Source organism: Camelus ferus, chromosome 1, assembly GCF_009834535.1.
Source record: "Camelus ferus isolate YT-003-E chromosome 1, BCGSAC_Cfer_1.0, whole genome shotgun sequence".
Lineage (NCBI taxonomy): Eukaryota > Metazoa > Chordata > Mammalia > Artiodactyla > Camelidae > Camelus > Camelus ferus.
Genome location: NC_045696.1, coordinates 17,622,795 through 17,644,289, shown reverse-complemented (window position 1 = coordinate 17,644,289; position 21,495 = coordinate 17,622,795).

Sequence of the window (21,495 nt, the reverse complement as noted above, 5' to 3'; positions counted from 1 at the left end):
ACCATTTAAAATGTAACCATTTAAAAATGTAAAAGAAATTCTTGGATCACAGGCTGTACAAAAACAGGTTTGTTGAGGATAGTTTGTCATGCCTGTTCTAGGTCATCAGAAAAGTATGACACCGATCTTCATTGTTTACAAGAGCATAATTAATTGGGCAAAATATGTACAATTTGACAGTGTTGATCATATTTTACTTCTTAAATAAATGCTCCTTGAGTTCTAAGATACTTGCTTGCTCACTTAAAAATCCCCCAAACCCAGTGCAGTGTTCAACACATATAAATTCTCAATAAATATTGGATGAATCAGTCAATGAATGAATCAAATAAGTGAATCAATCAGTGCTAAGTTGGCCGCTCAGTTCTTCTCTCTCTGAACTGTTCATACATTTAGCTTTTCTTTTTGCAAAAGTGCAAATACCTCACAAATCATCACCACTTTCTAGTAAAAACAAACAAATGAAACATCTATGGATTCCCAATTCTCATACATTGGAAGTTTCACATTGTTAAAAACAAAAGCAAATATGTTTCATAAGGGTGAAGTTTCAATTTAAAATTATTTCTGGAGAAACGAGTGCACTTTTGTCAGATATGAACAAAAAGAGTTTGACTATTGAATTTATAGGGTTTTTTTTTCCTTTTAGCTGTCTCTGATTAATTAAATATTGTTAGTTTATTAAAAAAATAAATCTAAGGCCATATTTGTATGGCCTGATATTGCAATTTGAAAAATATGTCCCATGGCATTGCATCTATAAATACAAAAGCTATAAATTCTTCCAAATAAACATCATGGAATTAAATAAGTCTTTTGAAGCCACCACACACACACACACATTTCTGTGTTATTAGAAAGAAAAATATGAAAAGAAAAATATGAAAAATATGAAAAGAAAAATATGTTATTAGAAAGAAAAATACATTATTAGAAAGAAAAATAAAATTTTATTATAATGCCAAGTGTATTACCTGCAAAATTAACTTATACTCTAAAGGCTTCCTTTCCAGAAATTTAAAAAATAATATTTTGCTTATTATACCTGCCTTCAAGCACCTAGCACAGCTCCCCAGTAAATTAATTCACTACCTTTATAGTTTTATACACTGTCTTCAAGAACAAGACCAAATGTTCATATAATTTCTGGCAAAAAAAAAAAAAGAAAAAAAAAACACAGGAGAGAATTTGCCCTAGTTAAGTTGGAATTATTATACCAGCATCTCTCTATTCACTTTTTGACCTCTTTATGAAAACCAAATCTCTCAGTTATAAGCACAGGATGTTTACTGATGACACACAACACAAGCCATTCAAGCCTTGTGTAATAAGGCCCTAGAGATGAAACCCACACAGAGCTTCAAGTTATTTCAGACGGCTGATGTCACTGAAGGGAGAAAAGCATGATCGAAAGGTAATTCTGTAACAGAAGTCTAAGCCGGTAACTACAGGGCCAAACAGAACTTCCTTTGGTGTCCGTCTCTGAGTCTAACGCCCCCAGGGATTTCCAAGAAAGGAGAAGGAAAATTATTTTGAGAAAAGGAATTTTTTTTTAAACAGTTTTCTATTCTTTGACAAATTCTATGAACAAAAGAGGGAAAGAAGCAGCTGGAGCAGAGTCTCTATTGTGTCACTAGACCCTAACCTTTATCCCTGCACATCTGTTTTTTTTTTTTCCTTTTTCTTTTCTCTTTTCCATTTTCTACAGCTCAGTAAGCCCAGTTATTCTTAAAAGCAGGAGCTGGATTCCGACCAGCTCAATAGCAAAAAGATCTTCAAGTAAAAGACCTGTGTTTGCAAAAACGGCAGCAACAAAAACTGCCTAAAGTTAAGGAATTTGCATTCTAAGATAAACAAAAATATATTAAAAACAATAAATTACACGATGTGTTAGGGTTATGATGAGGAAAATAAATAGTAGAAAAAGGCAGATGAAGATTGTCACAGGGGGACTGGAATTTAAAGCACGGTGGGCCTGACTGAGAAGTGACATATAGGTAAAGGGGTTAATGTTTAGCTTGTTTTTCAGATCCTCATTTTTGGTGCTCTCTCCTTTTCTTTTCTTTTCTTTTTCTTCTGATTTCTACAGACAGCACAGGGAAGACTTTGTTCCTGTTCTGATTTTCCTCATCATTTTTCCCAACTCCTCGAGATGCATTGTGGGGCTATTATATTCTGCCTGAGAAACTGAGGTGGATCTATTTCTTGTGATTTTTTTGTAATACTTGATGATGTCTTAATATAAGAGTAAGTTTGCATTACTCCCATCATGAGTTTTTTTCAGTGTATTTATTCATTCATTAAACCTGGAGTTCTCCGATTCTAGCTCCCTGACAAACATACTCAGCATCCGGGAAACCCGTTAGAACTACAAATACCCCGGCCCCACCCCAGTTTTATTGAATAAGAAACCCAGGGATGCAGAGTCCAGAAATCTATTTCATCAGCCTTCAGGTGATTGTGACACACCCTTGAGTTTGGGAACCTCTGCAATGGCTCTCAATGGCAGAAACAATGGCAGCATAAGAAAAGCCAAGATTTGGACTCAGACAGGCATTTGAAGCCCAGATCTACAGGTTGTGCTTGCTCTGTAACTTTGGGGAGATGACTTAATCTCATCAACCTCAGCTTTCTCATCTGCAAAATGGGTATAACAAAATAAAACACCCAGGATTGCCATGAGGACTCAAAGCAATGTAAATAAAATGATATTTCAACATATCATGGTTATTCATCTAATAAGCACATACTGAACACCAACTGAGTGGTTGGTGACAGGAGTTAGAAAAACAGAATCCCAATGCCTGAATTACCTAGTTTTCACACTATCAGGGCAGTGTGATGGGTTCCACCATTGAAAGTGTAAGTTCAGTTTGAGTCCGTAGGAACTTGCCTTTGAGTCCTGCCTCGGTGCGGGGCAGAAGAAGCTACATAGGAAACCAGGATCAGGACTCCAGGTGACATCACACAGATCTGGTACCTGTGTTTCTCTTCACTTGTAAATGACAGTAGCAGAGAGAAGGCAGAGAAGAAAGAAGCAGAGTGTTGATGCAGCTACCAATTCAGATCCCAACAAGAAAGTAGTACAATCTCACTAAGACCCTAAAACCAAAATACCTTGGGAAGCAGTGGCCATAAGATCAGCAAAGAGAGGATTTTCTTCTTCGAGATGGCCAGTCCTGTCTTTCCTTTCACACACAGCTGTCAAGGAGAGGAGGCACAGCGGGCCACCTAGTTGTTGTATATTTGGGGACAGTGTAGATTTCATAAAATTTTCCCTGAAAACTAATAGAGGATTTTTATTAGCAAGAGTTTCTGCGACCTGTTATTTAGGAAATTGTCTACCTAATGCCCCTAATGCCTCCTTATTATTTTTGTTAAATGGCCCAGCCAATCCATTCAAGCGGACATGGACATTAATATTCATTTGGTGTTCTGACTTAATTCCTGGCCTCTCAGCAGGTTGGTAGGTCAGTAGATCCTGGATTTGTCTCTGTCTTGGTTAAAGCAAATTTGTATCCTGATCTTCAGATTTTTCACTCCAAAATTTGGGTTCCCCCCACTACCCGCTTCCATACATACATCATAGTTTGCTGCCCTTGTGCCCAGATACCCAAACTCCTAAGACATTCTTTTTTTTTCCCTTTCTTCACTTTTCAATTATGACTTTTCTACCTTTTGCTCTAGTCCAGTGGTTTTCTACTAGAGGGGGATTTTGCTGCCTAGAAGATATTTGACAATGTTTGAGCTTAGGATCAGTTGCCACAACAGGGGAATACTCCTGGCATCTAGTAAGTAGAGGTCAGAGGTGCTGCTAAACATCCTGCATGCAGAGGACAGCCCCCAACAACAAAGAATGAGCTGACCTAGAACACCAATGGCACTTAATGTGAAGAATCCTGCCCTTGTCCCATAATATGTTGCTTTCCTGTCCTCAAAGTCCTCTCCTATTGTGCCTCTGACAGCTGCCCCAGGCTTCCAGGATGCTAATTGCAGGTCTATTGTAAGGCTGACTACTTTTTTTTTTTTCTATTACTTTGGTTCCCACTGGATGAAGTTCTTTGACTTAGCTGGGAATGTTAGAAAAGCAACACTCTAAAAGTCCTCTCTTTCTGCCTCCACAGCCCCCATTGTCTGATCTCCTGGCTTAGGATCTAACTTCTGGTCTAGTATCCTTACAGATAGACACATGATGCAACTTATCTAGGCTCAAACTTTACTCTGTTCTTTGAATCCACTTGGTTTTCCACACTAATCTTAAACTAAAATGCATGTTTAAGAATCAAGTTATGGTATAGGATGCACTGATTCTCTGAAAACTGTTGGGTTTTATAGTGAAGATCACATCTAATGATCCTGGAATAGAAATCTATGTTCTCCAGCTTTGCTTAATGTGTAGCGTTACCTCAAATTGCTTTGCAACTGCTCAAAATTTTTTGTACAATATTCTACACAATGAGCTTACTCTGTCTTAAAAACAATTAATTGAATAAAGTAGTAGGTGTTCTGTGAACATGTTGACTTCATTACTTAATAATTGAATTAGACACGATACTTATACTGAGTTAAAAACACCAAAATCTCCATGACTTAAAAACTAGAAGTCTCACTGTACCTTGTAAGAGTATCATTCTACTTTACATCATCCTCATTTAGAGTCCTGGGCTGAAGGAGGCTGCAATGCATGCGTTCATAACTACCAGAACAGAAAAAAATGATATGCCAGATCAGGAACTGGCTCTTCAGGCTGCCAACCTGGAGGTGGCATTGTGTCAGGACACGCAAGGCCACCCCCAAAGTTCAGGGACTTGCTAGGGGGACGCATAGGGCTCAGCTTACAGTACTTCTCATGGCTATGATTTATTATAGCAAAAGTACACAAAGCAAGATCAGCAAAAGGAAAATGCATGGATGGAAACCAGATGAGAACCACGCTGAGCCCTCTCCCAGTAGAGTAACACAGGGTGCACTAATTCCTCCATCAATAAGTGTGTGACACACATGAATTATTCTCTACCGGGAAAATATCTAACTTCAAGGGGACAGCATAGAGAAAAACAACTCTGCCTTGTATCTAGGTGTACAAGACAAATAGTTGATGGAAAGAAAATGATAAACACTATAATATCAGTATTTCACTATGGAGTAAAAAATAAATGGACATAATTGAACTTTGGCCTTTATCACATCTGTAAGAAATACAATGTAAATCTATGCAATAATTTTGTTCATGATATAAGCAAAAGTGTTCTATAATGGCTAAGATTTTCATATTATTTCCTAACACATGTATTTTAAATGTTTTGCTTTTATTTTTCTGTGGTGTCTACCTCCCGTGATTTCATAGGGAATTAGATTATCTCTAGGAATGGTCATTTTTTTTCCCCCTACCAATCATTATTCTTTTTCCTTGAGAAGTCAGGGATAAACGCCATCTGGACATAGTGTTTTATCATCAGATGTTTTAATTTCTTGATCATCTGTTCTGGCAAGTTACATGTTTCCTTCAATGTTTATTTTCCTGCCCTGAAAACTGTTTGATTGTTTCTGACATCTGTTCCTCCACCTTCATCTGTTAACACAGAGACAAGTAAAGCTTTAGGGTTTGGCAACACCTCCATCTGCTACAAATCCATCACCCTTGCTGGATTTTGTAGCTAGGGTCCTTGCAAAACAATACGGCAGAGGGCAATGCACTGACTGGGGTGGGGTGTCTGGAAGGTAAGATTAACATTTTCTCATCAAACCAGAAAGCACTGCTCTGTGTCAGGGAAAGAAGTGCATTGCTTGACCTCCACAGCCTGCTTTGACAGGCTCCTATCTCCAGAAGTCAGCTCTAAAATTCCAAACCTCGCTGATGATATATACACTCTGGTTTAAGTACATTAACGTTTCCTAGGATTTCTCCTTCAGTCTCAGCCTTAGTTTCCGTTTTCATATACGAGGGCCCATCATGTATTGGACGTGTATCGTGTCCAGCGCAGCATTTTTTTTTTACTACTTTATGAAAAGAATACAAACATAACCTTTGTGATTTCTTGAGTATCATTTATTTTTATTATTTCTTTTTCTTTTTCTTGGCGTCTGTCTGTCCCCATGATGTTCTGTATCTCACCAGAGGAAAACACAATCCTTTTATTTTTTAGTTTCTTCCTCAATGAAATATTTTTAACTCTGACTTGCCAGTAATTTGAGAATGAGGCATAACATAGTACATTAATCTTGATCTATAAGACAATACAGTGCTTGTTTCTCACTATGTATGTTGTGTGTAGATTCTTGTGTGTGCAGGTTTGTGTGGTATACATGTGTGAATAAATAAAGCTTCTACATAGTATAAACTTGTATGTATGTATGTATATATATCTCTGTCTTGATATAAATATATTTATAGCATACTGTAGATTTCTGTACCAACTTTGGTACTTCATTGGAAGTTGTTCATTGTCTACAACACTACTCAAAGCTCTGTCACAGCTCATTACCCTCTAACCTTCATGACTTTGTTGAAACACTGCATGTTGAAGGGAATACTTGTCCCCAACTCTACTGCCTGCCAGCTCTATCTCCTCGATTATTGCAAATACATATGAAAATATTCTTCCATGGTTAAGTCTTTTTGGACTGATTTGTGAGGAGCTTACCGCCTTCCTACATATTTCTGAGTTTGAATAGACTTATCATGCACAACATTTCCCTAATTTTTACCTGCAAAAATGTATTTAACCATGCAGTATAGCCCTAATCAGCTCTTACACTGGACCTGTACTTAAACACATCATTATTTATTTCTGCTACAATGATAGCTGCTTAATTAGATATTAATTTGCTGTTCAAATTATTTCATGTTTGCATTTTGTGGTTTTAAATGAGGTTGGAAGACTAAAGAACTGGCAGGACAGTTTTTATCTGAAGTTTTCAGGAGTGTTGCTAAGGGAATAAGAAGTCGGTTAAGAGATAATTTTAAAATAGAAAGCAATTTTAAATCAAATACCCTAAGTATAAAAAAGTACCTTCTTGAGAAGGAAAAAATTGAGCAAAGTTATAAAGATAACATGAAGTAGGAAAACTTTTTATAGCTGAAAGAATCTTAGATAGTAAGACCTTATATTCCCAAGAGGTGGGGTCTTTTTTAAATCTTTCCTTGTGACAAGAGGGAAAAATAAATTTTGGAATTACAGAATTGAGAAAGAAAAGCCAGTGTCTTGTTCCTATCCTCTGAATTAGTTCTTCCTGCTACCAGAAGGAGGAAAAGTTTACTAAAGCAAAGCCTTTGTGAGAATATCAGCTCAGGAGAAAACTTTGACTCTAAGCACATAAAGCAAAATTTAAATATTAAGAAGAAAAATGAAACTAATATGTTGAAACTAAATATTAAGACTCTAAACTAAATGATTAAGAGTGTTTCTTTGAATGCTTAATTTTAAAGATTTACCTGTTCGGTTGAAGATAAAGTTTATCTTTTCAAATGAAGCTTTAATATATATATATGTAATTGAGGAGTAGTTATAGTTTATTAACTTAAGCATAAAAGCAACACCTCAAAGCCGATGAAGAAAAGCATTTGGCTTTTCATAATGCAGAGCTATGTTACAAAGATGTAGAGGAAGAAAAGGAGGTGCGATATCAGGAGTTGAGCCTGCAGGACTTAAAGCCTGAAATGATAATTTTGTCACTAAAACAGAGACATGAATAAATGAGGTAAAAAGCTGAAAAGAGTGAAGTTCATTTATTTTTAGTCAACTGTATATATAAGTCAATATTAATATCTCTGCATTGTAATTAAGGATGATGAGCTGCTATATTACTGTTAGACATTGTGTACAGGCCTTTTATAGTACATACAATACATAAATGTGTGACTTAAAGTAGTCCAATGGGCAAAGTCCTTTCTTAAATTCACTAAAGAACATAGGTCAAGACACAAAATGATTTCCTATATCATCATTTAACCTCTGGTTACGCTCTACAGAAAGTCAATGTTGAAAAAAAGACCATTAATGAGATCAATAGACTGTGTTTCCTCAGGGTACATGTCCAATCATGATTTTTGTATTTCATTTGCTTTTCACAGTGCTTGATAAAATAAAGCTCAATAAATGTTTGCCAAAGATAAAATGAATAAATGCAGTTTTAATATTGCAATGAAAATAGATACAAGCACATGTAATTTTGGAGTATTTATTTCCGTAATATATGTATTTTCCCGTGCAAGGTCCTTATATTTCACAGCTCCAAGGATACAGTGGATCAGGTGTAGAAACCTACTCTCTAAAAGAGATGTAATACCATGCTGGGAAAACAAATCACGTTTTATGCATCTACGTAATTGAGGAAGAGAAGCATGATTTTCCTCTTGGAGGAAAATTAAGTCTCCAGGGGAAAATGTACATAAATAGACATAATTTAGGAAGCAATTTAAATCCTACTGCAGGTGGATTATATGGCAAAGAAGGATCGCTGATGCGGCTCAAGGTTTCTTCCCTTTGCGCCAGCTGTGCTCAGGTAAACTGCGCTTCTCCAGGAGGAAAAGTGGCACCGGTAAAAAGCCTATGGGGATATTCAGTGGTCATGGTGCCCCTAGAATTCACTGATAAATGGTGAGCAGGATTTAAAAAAGGAAGGTAAAGATTAAGAATGGAACTGAAGACTGAACTGTTCTATCTATAGGCTGTGCATTGAAAAGTTCAGCTTGTGTTGGAAAAGACTGAATGGAGGGGCATGGATGGTGCAGCCCAAGATGATTTAGAGCACATAAGACTAGAATTCCAGGCTCTGGGACTTGCAAGGAACTCAACATCATAAGAAGGGTACAAACTACTCACTCACAAAGTACACTGTGTTTCTGCTTTTTTGTCGATACATGAGGAAACTGAGAATGCAGGTAAATGTCTTGACATAATGATCTCCTGAAAACAATTCCTTATGACAGTTTAAGTTTCTAAATGCCATTCTATTAGAACTTCATTAAGATATACTTGTAATATTTTCACTGATTTTCTTATTATTTAATTCAATGCTATCATTATTTAATATCTTTAAAATTCTGTTTTGTTTTTTTTGTTTTTTTTTTTCAGTTTTGAAATACAGGTCATCTCTTTCTTACTGAAACAGTAGGAGTTTACAATCCGGATACTTCTGCCCATCCTCAGAACTGGTTATTAAAAGTGAAACACGCATATAAATTTTTCATGTAAAACGGAAGACAACATATTTTACGTTGATTTCATTTATCGTTAATAGTCTATAATACTAGTAAAAAGTCTAAAACAGATGAAATTTTTACCCCCAGTTAGCACTTTTTTTAATCAAAAAAAGTCAATGCACTATAATAAAAACACAACTTCAATTTTTAGCTTTGTCTACCATGAATGATAGAACCAGCTGAGTTAAGTTCTGTCCTCGCCTCAGGCACACTGTGAATTTAAAATCTTCTCGGTTTCTCCTTCTCCTCCTCATGTCAAGGATGGGCTTGAGGTGTCTTAAGAATTTCAAAACTAGAAGAAATATCTTGTCTAGTACCTGCTGTAGCTTTATGTGCTATCGAGAAACACCTTACAAATAACTTTTATCGATCTGATATTTAAAATCCCACTGTTGAAATTAATAATACTGCGAACCTAAATAAAGCTTCACTACACTGCTGTCTATTAGAGATAATAATATGAATAAGCTGAGTTATTCATTCATTCTGATGGGAGTGACAGTATATCTTCTTCTGTATATATTAATTCTAGAAAAATTTTTAAGATTAAAGTTTTAGGAATTGTTACTCTGAGAATTGTAGCCAAGATATCCTCAGAAGAAATATATAATACTTAAATACAATTAAATGAGTATTTTATTACATAAAATATCTCCCCAAATGGAGATATCAAAAATCTTAGATATTTCTAAAATCATAATACATATAAATGGATAGATAATATGTATACAAAATAATACATGTAGATTTAAACAAGAACACTAATTGGATAATACTAGTATCACCAGAAATTGAAAATATAAAAACTAAAAAAAAAGGATAACCATTTGCTTTTCACTTATTTGTCCATTTTTTAAAGAAAGCTTAGAAAAACATCTCATGCTTAGATAAGAAGGGATAAAAATTATACACTGCTTAGAAACAAATAGGTCAACTAGTTTTCTAGCAATATATTTAGCCTAATATCAATTGGATAAAGCAGGATACACTGCAGCTTCTCTTAACAGTGTAATTTTACTAAAATAAAATATGTATATACACACACATACATGAGAGAAGACCAGAAATTCTATTAGAAGTAATAATATCAAGCAGTTACAGTAGTTGTAAAATTGAAGAATTATGGGCAGTTTCTTTTGCTTTGTTTTCTACCTTAGCTTCAATAAGGTTTTTTCATAATTAAAAATAAAAATTATAACATATGTTGAAATACAGAAAATGCTTGTGATATGCTCTTAACTAAAATATGTATGTTTCATACAAGTTTAAGTTCGTAAAACTGTGAAAAATGAATAAAATGTATTGTAAATAATGTAAAACTCTGAAAGCAAGGATAATTTAATTCACTTTAATCTTGTTTGAAATCATCTATTAAACTAGAAATTACCACTGATGAACACATAATTTTCAGGCTTTAAGATTTTATGTCATGGATGAAAATTCACTAATAATAATGCATCATTTCTTTTTATGTAGTCATTTAAATACTGTTGCATTTTAGCTTGTGTCTTTAAGAGCTATTTGACCCAATGAAAACTATTTAGTTGTCTTTATTATATATGTTTCATTATGTTACACACCTGATTTCTGAAATATATAACAAGAAATTGTTCTTGCTATATATTTCCTTAGAGAAGGCAAATAATTTACATGTAATGTAGAATCTACTGCATTCAGTAACACTGATTTGCTAATATTTGAGATGGACGCCGTGTTAAACCACATGTTATCTATTTTTACATAACTTTGAATGGACTTACTATTATTTCAAATGCTAGATCATTTAGTGTTATGGAAACAATAGCAAATATCCTTTGTATGTTTACTATATGCTTGGGACTTAATAGTCATTCTCGGATTTAATCTTCATAGTAGCCCCATAAGATAAATCTATTATTTACTCCATTTTCTCATAAACTGAATCTCAGAGAGGTGCAATGTCCTGCCCGAGAGGACAGGAAAGGCTTGGATGACCTGGGGCTCGAATCCAAGTCTGATTCTGGAGAAAGAGATCTGATCACTATGATCTGAAGCAGATACTAAAACTTCCTTTACCTAATATCTTTATTAGTGTGTCACAATACTTGATATAAACATAAAGTCCTTAGGTAGGTTCTGATTGGAGGTTGTTGTCATGGAGCAGTGAGAGGCAGCCCAACTAGAAGCTGATCACCTTATGTGCTTGACTTAGAAAAGACATTTGGTTTTCTCTGGTTGGTCTTCAGTTGGAAGTGGGAACTAAAAATAAAAATTGGCAGTCATTGACCAAGTCTTGACTTATAAACACATTGCTGCAAAGACTGTGGTTTGGCTTCCTGGACTGGTTGCTGCAGAGGCTGTGGTTTGGTTTCCTGGGCTTCTAATGTGGGTCAGATGTCAACTGTCATATGAGGTCTGGCGCTTGTCTCTGGATATTCAGTGAAATATACAACTGGAGAAGTATAGTCAAAGGTCATCTTCTCTTTCTCCTCACCTTGCTTTTTACCCTCCATCAACTTGAATTTCTCACTCTTTGGGGAAATAGCACTCGGGGAGAGAAGAGAGCAGAAAGGGAAGCATAGACATTATGAGACCAGTGCTGGCAGGTGTGGATGACTCCTAGGTATGGTGGATACTCAAAGCCAGCTCTTTCTCTTACCAACCTTCTGATCCAAGGTGTGGAAACATCAGTCTCACCTTGGAGTTTGCTACAGCTTACTGATTCAGATCCTGTATTTTAACAAAATCTTCTGAAGGTTTGTATGTACAACATTTAGAAAGCACTGAGCTAGAATGGCTTTGCGAGTTTCTCCTAGGTTTTCTTACTGGCAACCTTCGATTGCAATTTTCATGAGGTTGGTGGTACCCCTCCACTATGTTCTGTTTCTCTTCAGTTCCTGAGTTTCTGGCCATTCACTTTACAGGCTGGACATTTTACCCCTTAGGCAGTCATCCTATTTGGAATACCCTTCAAGATAGCTCCATCCAGCCTGGGTTAATCTACGTGGTGGAGAGGAAATACAGAGTTTTGCTTCCTTATTAGTAAAAATGCTGTCTTCCTCAGTCTAAGGGAGAGGGCAGCACTCTTCTCATCTTCTTTAATGTAGGTGGGAGACAGCATGAATCCGAGAGCACAGACCATTTCAACAACTCAGCAAACAAACTCTATCCTTGGAACTCCAGATTTTAAAAGCTAGAGATTGGAAACACTAACACTAACAGAAATGGATGTACCATCCCTTAGCATGATCTGGAAAGGGTAAAGCCCCTCAAGTAGGATAAAGGGATGTATGCAAACTACCGCATTGTTCTTGCCTTTGTGGATCTAAAAAAAGCTTTAAACACAAAGAGGGTATGAGTTTGGATTTAGAAGAAAGATGTATCTTCAGACTCCAGAACTGGTGAGAAATGCAGTGGCTTAAAGGACTCAGTTGTGGATCTTGCACTTATTTGCTCACTAGCCCTTCAGCCTTCAGGGGGCTTCTCTAGTCCCAGCACAGGACACCAAAATGTTGACCTAGAGCAAACAGATAGAGAGATATTTCTCCATCAAAGATGGGTTCATTTGGTATCAGGAGAGAATTGCAATCCAGGGTCTAAAAACATGGCAAACTGCGTGCAAGTCCCCACAGGAAGGGAAGGAGAACTCTTTTGGAGAGGGGAAAAGGAACCTGGGGGGGCTATAGTAAACAAAGTCCGTGGCTTTTCATGGCTTTCCTGCCTAATTCCTTGCCAGGAAAGAAGAGGAGTTTTGTTCTTTCTGTTGTGCTCTGCTATTTTCACAAGGCTTGGGAGCTCACTCTTCTGGTCTCCTAACTTGACTTAATTGAGATTTCTGTTATTGCTGTTTTTACAGTACACATTCTCAAATTTACAGGCAATTTATCTGAAGAACTCATGCCCCTTAGTACTATATTAGGTTTCCTTCTCTATTATCATTTTTCTTCCATAGGACAAAAAAAGCCCTGCAGAGTAAACGACGTATCGTATGTTAAATACATAAATGTGACCAATCATTTCTAAAAATTTGAAGTGAGGAAAATTATGCACTCTGTCAGAATGACTCAAATAGCTGTTTGTACATGATCAACAGTTTTCAACAGCTCCATCAGTAACTTAGCAAATGCAAATGTAACTTGAAACACATTAGAGAAGTAGATTTCTATTCAGTCCTTAATGACTAGCAATAATACAGTGCATTTATTGCCACAAATGACTTGCTGGATATTTTCAAGCAGAAGATGAATAATCATATGCTGACCATATAGACAAAGAAGGAACACCCTAATTGAGAAGGAAACTGGACTAAGTAACTTCTGGATTTGTATTTGATCAATTTATATCTGCCTAGAGAAACAGGTATTTCCAATGGCTAGCTCTACTTCATTTACAAATGAATGAATATGTAATACAAATATAAATACACCATTAACTCCAAATAGAGTACAGTAACTTTCAATTTTTATTAAAAATTATATTTTAAACAAGTGTTGAAACAGAACAGATTTTTAATATAATTTTTAGTTTATCAGAATATTCCTATAAACAGAACAATTAATTATCTGTGTATTTTGATTGGTAGATTATAGAATGTTACTGCTTTGAGATCATCTTTCATGACTTTACATAGATATAAAGTAATATAAGTTCTAAATGCATCACTTTGAAATGATAGAGATCATCAAAATCTGAGAGAGAAAACTTACAAAACACTGAATATTTAATTAACAAAGAGAAAGATCAAATAATACCTTAAGCATAGTGCTTTATAATTTAAAAGGTGTCTTCATACAAGGCAGTACATTTAATGCTAAAAAACCTTTCAATGTAAATATTATTTTAAGCTTACTGAATACATCAAGGGAAAAAAGTCAGTCTTCTTACCTTCTATTACCAAAGCCTGAAAGTCTTTTCCCCAACATTCTTCTCACAGGCTTCTATTGGTTTCAAAGCTCAATTGAAATGATTTTTTTTCTTATGATCTCTTTTCCTATTTTCACAAAGATAATTTTACCCATCACTCTGTCTATACACACTTCTATTAGGATATTTATGTCACCTGAATTTATTTTATATCATCTCTTTACTGGATATTAAACATCTAAAATTCAGGGACTAGACACTATTCTCCTTTATCTCAACACCCATCAACATTCCTGGCACAGATCAGATGCTCAATATGATTTGTAAACAATTAAAATATTGGGTTAATTAATTATGTAATAACATATGGTTGGGTAGGTAGTAAATGAAATTGAACACAGATTTTTTGCAATAAATTTCTGCTTTCAGATGACCCATAACCATTTCACTAACCCAGTAAAAAACAAAGTAAAAGAGAAATGTTATTATAGGTATAATTTATCTTAACTTTTTGAACTTCTTTGGCTTGCTTTCTTTATTGTTAATTTGTTTAACCAATCAAATTAACATTCAAAATTGACTAAGGCTGGGGCCGTCCATTTACATCTTCACAAACCTACAAGCACACACTCTTTATTTAAGTCAAAATTGCTAATATGGCTAATTGACTTTTATATTATGCAAGGTGCAATATAACTATCTGATTTTTCTTAAGTTAATAGTATATTCCTTATGGTAATCTTTACTTCACTTTTATATGATCATTCAGAATTTTAAACACAGTCATATAGACCAGAGTTTGCCAAAAAACTTATTTATTAGTAGTGTACAATTTTACTTATTTAATTTCTTCTAGCAAAGTTAGCCTTTGTATGCATTTACAGTGATTAACAATCAACAAATTCATTTTCTGTTGCTAAGTTGTATTGATAATTTTTATTGGCTTTTATGATCAAAAATTAATTGGTAATACTGCATTACAGCTGTCCATCACTTATCTGATTTGGCCTCATCATGATCATTTGTCAAAACTAGCAAATAACTCAAGAAACTTTTCAAAATGATAGAAAAGGAAGTTCAACATTCAATGTCCAGTGATTTTGCAGCTGTCGCTATCATAAACTGTCAACATCACAAACCTCTACTGTGAACTGATTTGTGTAGAAAGCAGAATTGTATGTTAAATAGTTAAATTTGAAAAATGCATGGGTTTTGAGCCAAAGAGAAAATTTAGATTGCATTTGTGAAAGGTGGAGTTCTAAAATTGTTTCTTCTTAAGGCTATAATTAAATTACTACTATTATTATTGTTACTAACAATTATCAAGACAGTTTTTGAAGACTTACATAAGCTCAATTAAATGTTATATCTCCTATGGTAAATGATTGATAAGCATTTGTTAGATACAATAAAAATAATTTCCAATTAAATGGAATGCTGTTGAAAATTTCACCTAAATTTCTATAATTCTATATTTTAGTTGACAGCTTAGAAATCAGTTAATATCACATGTATTTCATTCAGACAACCTGATATGCAGTGGATAATAAGTGAATCAATGATTATCGACTACCTATACACATGTAATACATACTGTGACAATTTTAAGGGGATATTAAGTCTGCATGTTATCCTTCTCCTTTACAAGCAACATTGTTTACGTTTTCTCATTGGGATTTCAAACCTTTTTCTACATTTCAGATTCATATATAAGAATTGCATCTTTATTCGGAGTCCTACACCTGCTTCTTCAGTTTTCTTTCATTTTATATGATTTGAGAGGAAGATCCCCTAGAAGTTTTATCATAGTGGAAAAAGTACAGTAAAAGATGAGGTAAAATGTAAACAATTGTTGAATCTGGGTAAAGGGTACCTGGGAGTTTCTTGCAGTGTTCTTACACTTTCTAACAACTGTTCTTTACTTTTGAAATTATAACAAAGCAAACAAGTTACTGAAAACAAGAAGTATCCATTCAACTCATACATAGATTATAGGAAGAAATAAAGTGACAAATAATTCTTTAAATCAATTCTAATATTATTAAAAGCATATTTCAAAGTAAGTTTAGTAACAACTGCTTTTGTACCACTAAACTTTTTAAAAAAGGATTTAACTTAAGTATTATTATCAGAGTATTGCATGCAAATTTGATGAAATTTAAAAATCTAGATTAAAACATATTTTCACAAAATATAAATGACCAATTCACATGGAAAAATGGTAGATAAATTTTTAGTGAATTGGGATTTTATTTTTAGTATATTCAAATTTTACATATTGGCAACAAAGCATGTACAAATTTACCTGTGGGAGAAACTAGGGAACATTTTAAAGATACTGAAATCATACACCAGAGCATCTAAACATACGGTTGGATAGTCACAAAATCTTAATATATGTTCATGACAGCCTGAGTTTTTAAAGATACTATGTGGCATGTAAGTAACTCCTGTTATGGATCCTAAAAACACTTCATAATTGTAAGCTATCTTTTTTAGAACAACTGAATATGAAGTAAAAAAAAAGCATGTCTGCATTCTAGAAAATAAAACAAAGCCAACAAATATAGACAAAAACATTAGTTCAAAATATCATACTCAATCTGAAAGTTATAAGGAATAAATATTCTGAATTGAAAAGTCTCATTTATCATTCAAGAATATAAAATAAAATCGCAAAATACGCTTTTGAGGTTCAGATTTAAAAATTAATATATGCAAATCATCAAGATAATTTTATATGCATATATTTTTTAAAGAACAAAGTGGAATAATAGGAAACTTACTCCATCTGATATTAAAACTTATTTTAAGTCTATTATAATAAAATCAACATTGTATGGCCACTCTGGGAAGAAACAGATCCAGTATATTTGAAAAGGTATCGTATGTTAACAGTAGGTCCTCTGGGGAAAAAGGTGGATTATCAAACTAGTGTTGATGTAACAATGGTATACACACTCAGAACTTAGGCAATTCCATAAATATACTCAGAACTTATACAATAACTCATTTCTGGGTTGATTAAATATAAAATAAAAGTATAAAATGATAAAAGAAACTATGTGGGAAACCTTAGTTTGGAGAAATCTTTGGAGAGAGGACACAGGTGGAGGAGAACCCAGAAAACGCAGCCAACTGCAGTACTACCGTCCCAGACATATGACTGAGGACCTCTTGGACCTTGTAGCTGACAAAGAAAGAATTAGTGATTTTTAGTGAACTTGAAGATAGGTCAATAAAAATTTCTAAAACTGAAAATCAAAGAAAAAAAAGAGGGAAAAACAAAGAACAAAATATCTAAGACCTATGGGATAATTGGCAAGGTGTAACATGCCAGTATTTGTACTATCAGAAAAAGAAAAAGAATGCAGAAGAAGTAATATTTGAAGCAGTAATAGTTAAGTATTTTTCAAATTAATGATAGACTCCATAGCACAGATCCAGGAACCTCAAATTATATCAAGCAATATAGATACCCAAAAATCTATGCCTTAGCATATCATTCAAACAAAAAATTGAATCTATATAAAGAGGAGTGCCAGAGAAGAAATAAATTAAATCTATTAAAATAAAACTAAACAGATTATTTCTTCCTAATTACATTTTAAATTTATGTCTTACAATGAATTTGTCCACTTGTGTCAATGTCTTCACTTTTTGGCAAAAACTTCTTCATAATAATCCTTATTATCTTTCTAAAATCTGTTGGTAGTGATGTTCCCTCATTAATTATTAACATTGATAATTTATGTCTTAACTCTGCTTTTCTTGGTCAATTTGGCTATAGGTTTTATCAACAAAAAAAATCATTTTATAGATACAAATTTTGGTTTCATTGATTTTTCTCTATTGTTTTCTTATTTTTAAATATGTTGCTCATACTTATATACTAAAATAAAATATGTACTCTTGAAAATAAAAAAATGAGTTCACAACAATATTTCTGTCTCATATTTAGCATTGTATAACTTTCTACTAATATATTTGATGATTTTATGATTTTTAACACTGAAAATCTTGGTACCAGACACATAATTACTTACTTGCATTTTCTACAATTTATATATAATTGACTTATTTTTTGTTACAACTAAAACTACAGGATGAATTTATACTTTTGCTGCAGTTTATTTGTTTTTTAGAATATATCCCAGTATAGATGGGGAGACAAAATACTGTATTTCACTTATAAAGAGTCTTAAAATAATTATTTTCTCCTGGGTGTTTATATCATTGACTTGATGACACAATTACACACAGCATACAAAACAGAAATTTTTTCCAGCTTTGTCTAAATTTTTACATTGACTTTTTAATCTTTTCACTTCAATTTTATTTTTGCATAAATTAAATATTAGTTTTTTGAGACAAACATCATAAAAATGTATTTGTGGAGATTTCTAGTTTTCTCCCTTTTCTCTTCTACTTATACTTTTTCTCCTTTTATAGTTAAACATTATATTAGATTTTGGTTATTGCTTTTAATGTTTTTTTTTTTTTTTTAGTGTTACTTTTGCAAGTAAATATATGTCTTCTTCCATGTAGGGTAATTTATCATATGTATTGATTTACCATTGCTGTTTTGATTTAAGACTGTATCCTAAAGGTAATTTCATATTAGAATATGAAGATCTTTGTCATTCATTTTTAAGCTGCAGTTAATATAATTTTGTTCATGTATTAATAGTGCAATCAGTAATCCTCCTTACTGATGGACATTTAATTTCCAGAGAGAGAGAGTGAGAAAAAAAACTATTACATCAATGAGTCTGGAATATGTCTTAAGTACAATGTGGATTTTAAATTGCTATTTTTCTTTTGAGTGTGTATGATAAATTAATGTGAGCATGTATTAAAAAGTACAGTATGCAGAACTTTCAACACTGACATATCACTGCTGAAAATTTTTTAGAAAAAAATAAATGTATGAGTATCTAATACTATATGTATATATTTTATGTATACATACATATTTCTAGTTATATATACACACATACACATGTATATATACATACACATATATACATATATGCATACATAATATACATAAATATACAACCATATTTAAACACATATATGTGCATACACACACACACACACACACACACACACACACAGATTCTCCTCAATTTATCATGGGGTTATCTCTGGATAAACTTATCCTAAGTGGAAATGTTGTTAAAAATGAACTTAGTACAACCAATCTACTGAACATCATAGCCTACTTTAAATGTGCTCAGAACATTTGTATTAGCCTACAGTTGGGCAAAAGCATCTAACAGAAAGCCTGTATTACACTAAAGCATTGAAAAGCTCATGTAATTCATTGAGTACTGTACTGAAAGGGAAAAACAGAATGGTTGTCTGGATATGGAAAGGTTGTGAATGTATTGGTTGTTTACCCCATGATTACATGGTTGACTGAGGGTTGTGGCTTGCCGCCCCTGTCCAGCCTTGTGAGAGAATATTCTGCCTCCTACTGCTAGCCCAGGGAAAAAATCAAAATTTAGAAACTTAACTAGGGTTTCTATTGAACGTGCATTCCTTTCCCACCATTGTAAAGCTGAAAAAGTATAATTCATACTGTTATGAGTCAGGGACTATTGGTTTATACATATATACACATAAATACATATATATCTAGATTTCTAGGTATCTAAATGCTGATGTACATTTAGATATTAATCATGAAATTGTTTTTGATAGAATAAGAAAGTAGAAACTTCTAAAAGTCCAATAAAAGCAAGCCATGGTTAAGTAAATTTTATATGAAATTTATCTAATAAAAAGATCATGACATATATATGTATTGATTTCAGTACTGCATATAATAAATAGTAAAATTAAAAGAATAATGTTACAAAATAATAGTCATGGTTCGACCTCATTGTTGGTAGTAAAAAATTCTATGTGCTTATGTTAATTTATATTTACATAAGCAAAGGATTTACTCTGGTAAATTGCCCACAATGGCAACCACTGCATTTATGAGATTCCATTTTGGAGACGTATTAGATCAAATACACCTTCAGTGACCTTACGGAAAGGATTTGCATTTGCAATCAAACTACAATGGGACAAACAAGATCATTAGCATAGCATGTGAACAAAACTTCCAAATTCACTACCACTGTCTACTCAGAACTCAGACTCAGGTAACAGTTTCTGAATAAATTAGCCTTCACCAAGTAGATCATCAGGCTCCCTAAACCCACCTGGATCTGACAGCAAGGCTGGCAGTCTAGAGTAAATAATGTCCCAAGACCACTCTAAGACAAAAGGGAATCTGGGGACATGGGTACATTTTGCAGGACATGTTGTAGTCCTGAAAAAAAATGGATCTGTTTATGTAGAAAAAAGGAAATATATTTGATATTGGCAAATAGTTGAATATAGCACTTTGATTAGCCAAACTCAAATGTTCTTACCTAACCCCACAAGGAGTCATCCCCTATAATATCCTCTGTTTTATGCATCAAGTGTTACTATCTAAAATGTCCTTACTTATCAATTTGCTTATGTTTATAAATCATTCTTTCCCATCCTCATTGGAATATGAGCTTTATGGGAGCAGGAACTTCTGTCTTTGTGCCCAGATCACTGTCTGGTATAAAATTGGTGCTAAATAATTATTTTAAAATAAATGATTAAATAAACAAGTTAACAAATACACATATGTTTAAATGAATAGCTGTCAAATAATTGCTATAGTGGATGAGACTGTGTTCTTGAAAGACAACTACTAAAAAATATCCTATTGTTCATAGTTATCATAATGTGTCTTTCTCGTAAAGTTATGGACTGAAACTCTAAGCATGAAAGTAAAAACACATTTAAAGCGAAACTCACATTTAAGCCTAGAATAGAACATAGTAAGAACTAGGCTGTGATGCTCTCACTATAGTTTAACAATTAAAAGTAGAGAAAAGAAAATTGTTGGTGAATTCTGCCATTCACTGTGGAAGTTCTGAATTCCAGACTTGGAAGGAAACTCAAAGAATTATATCCTTCGGCATCCTATGGAGTTTGACAGTGTGACTCTGGGGCTAACTTTCCACACACGCATAACAACCAGCAGTAGCACAGGCTTCACTTCTAGTTTATTACCTTCAGTCCCTTCAGAGCCTCACTAGTAATAAGATTCCTGAGAATCATGGGTATGCAGCTTGCAAGCTTTGTTCGTGGGGCTCTATCTGGTCAGCAGAGCAGCATGCTGTCCAAGCACTTCTTGTGACTGACTAGAAGTGTGAGATGTAAAGAAGAAAAGGGAGATTCAATGCTTTAAGTATTTCAGAATTGCAGCCTTAAACCAGAAAACACAACTCATACTTGCCTTTCACAGTGAGTCCCAACTTTCTAACATCATCCCTTGTCCTTCCCACATACACACTCATTTATCATCAGGTATGTGCAGAAATTCAAAGAAATAGCTTGTTTATGGGATA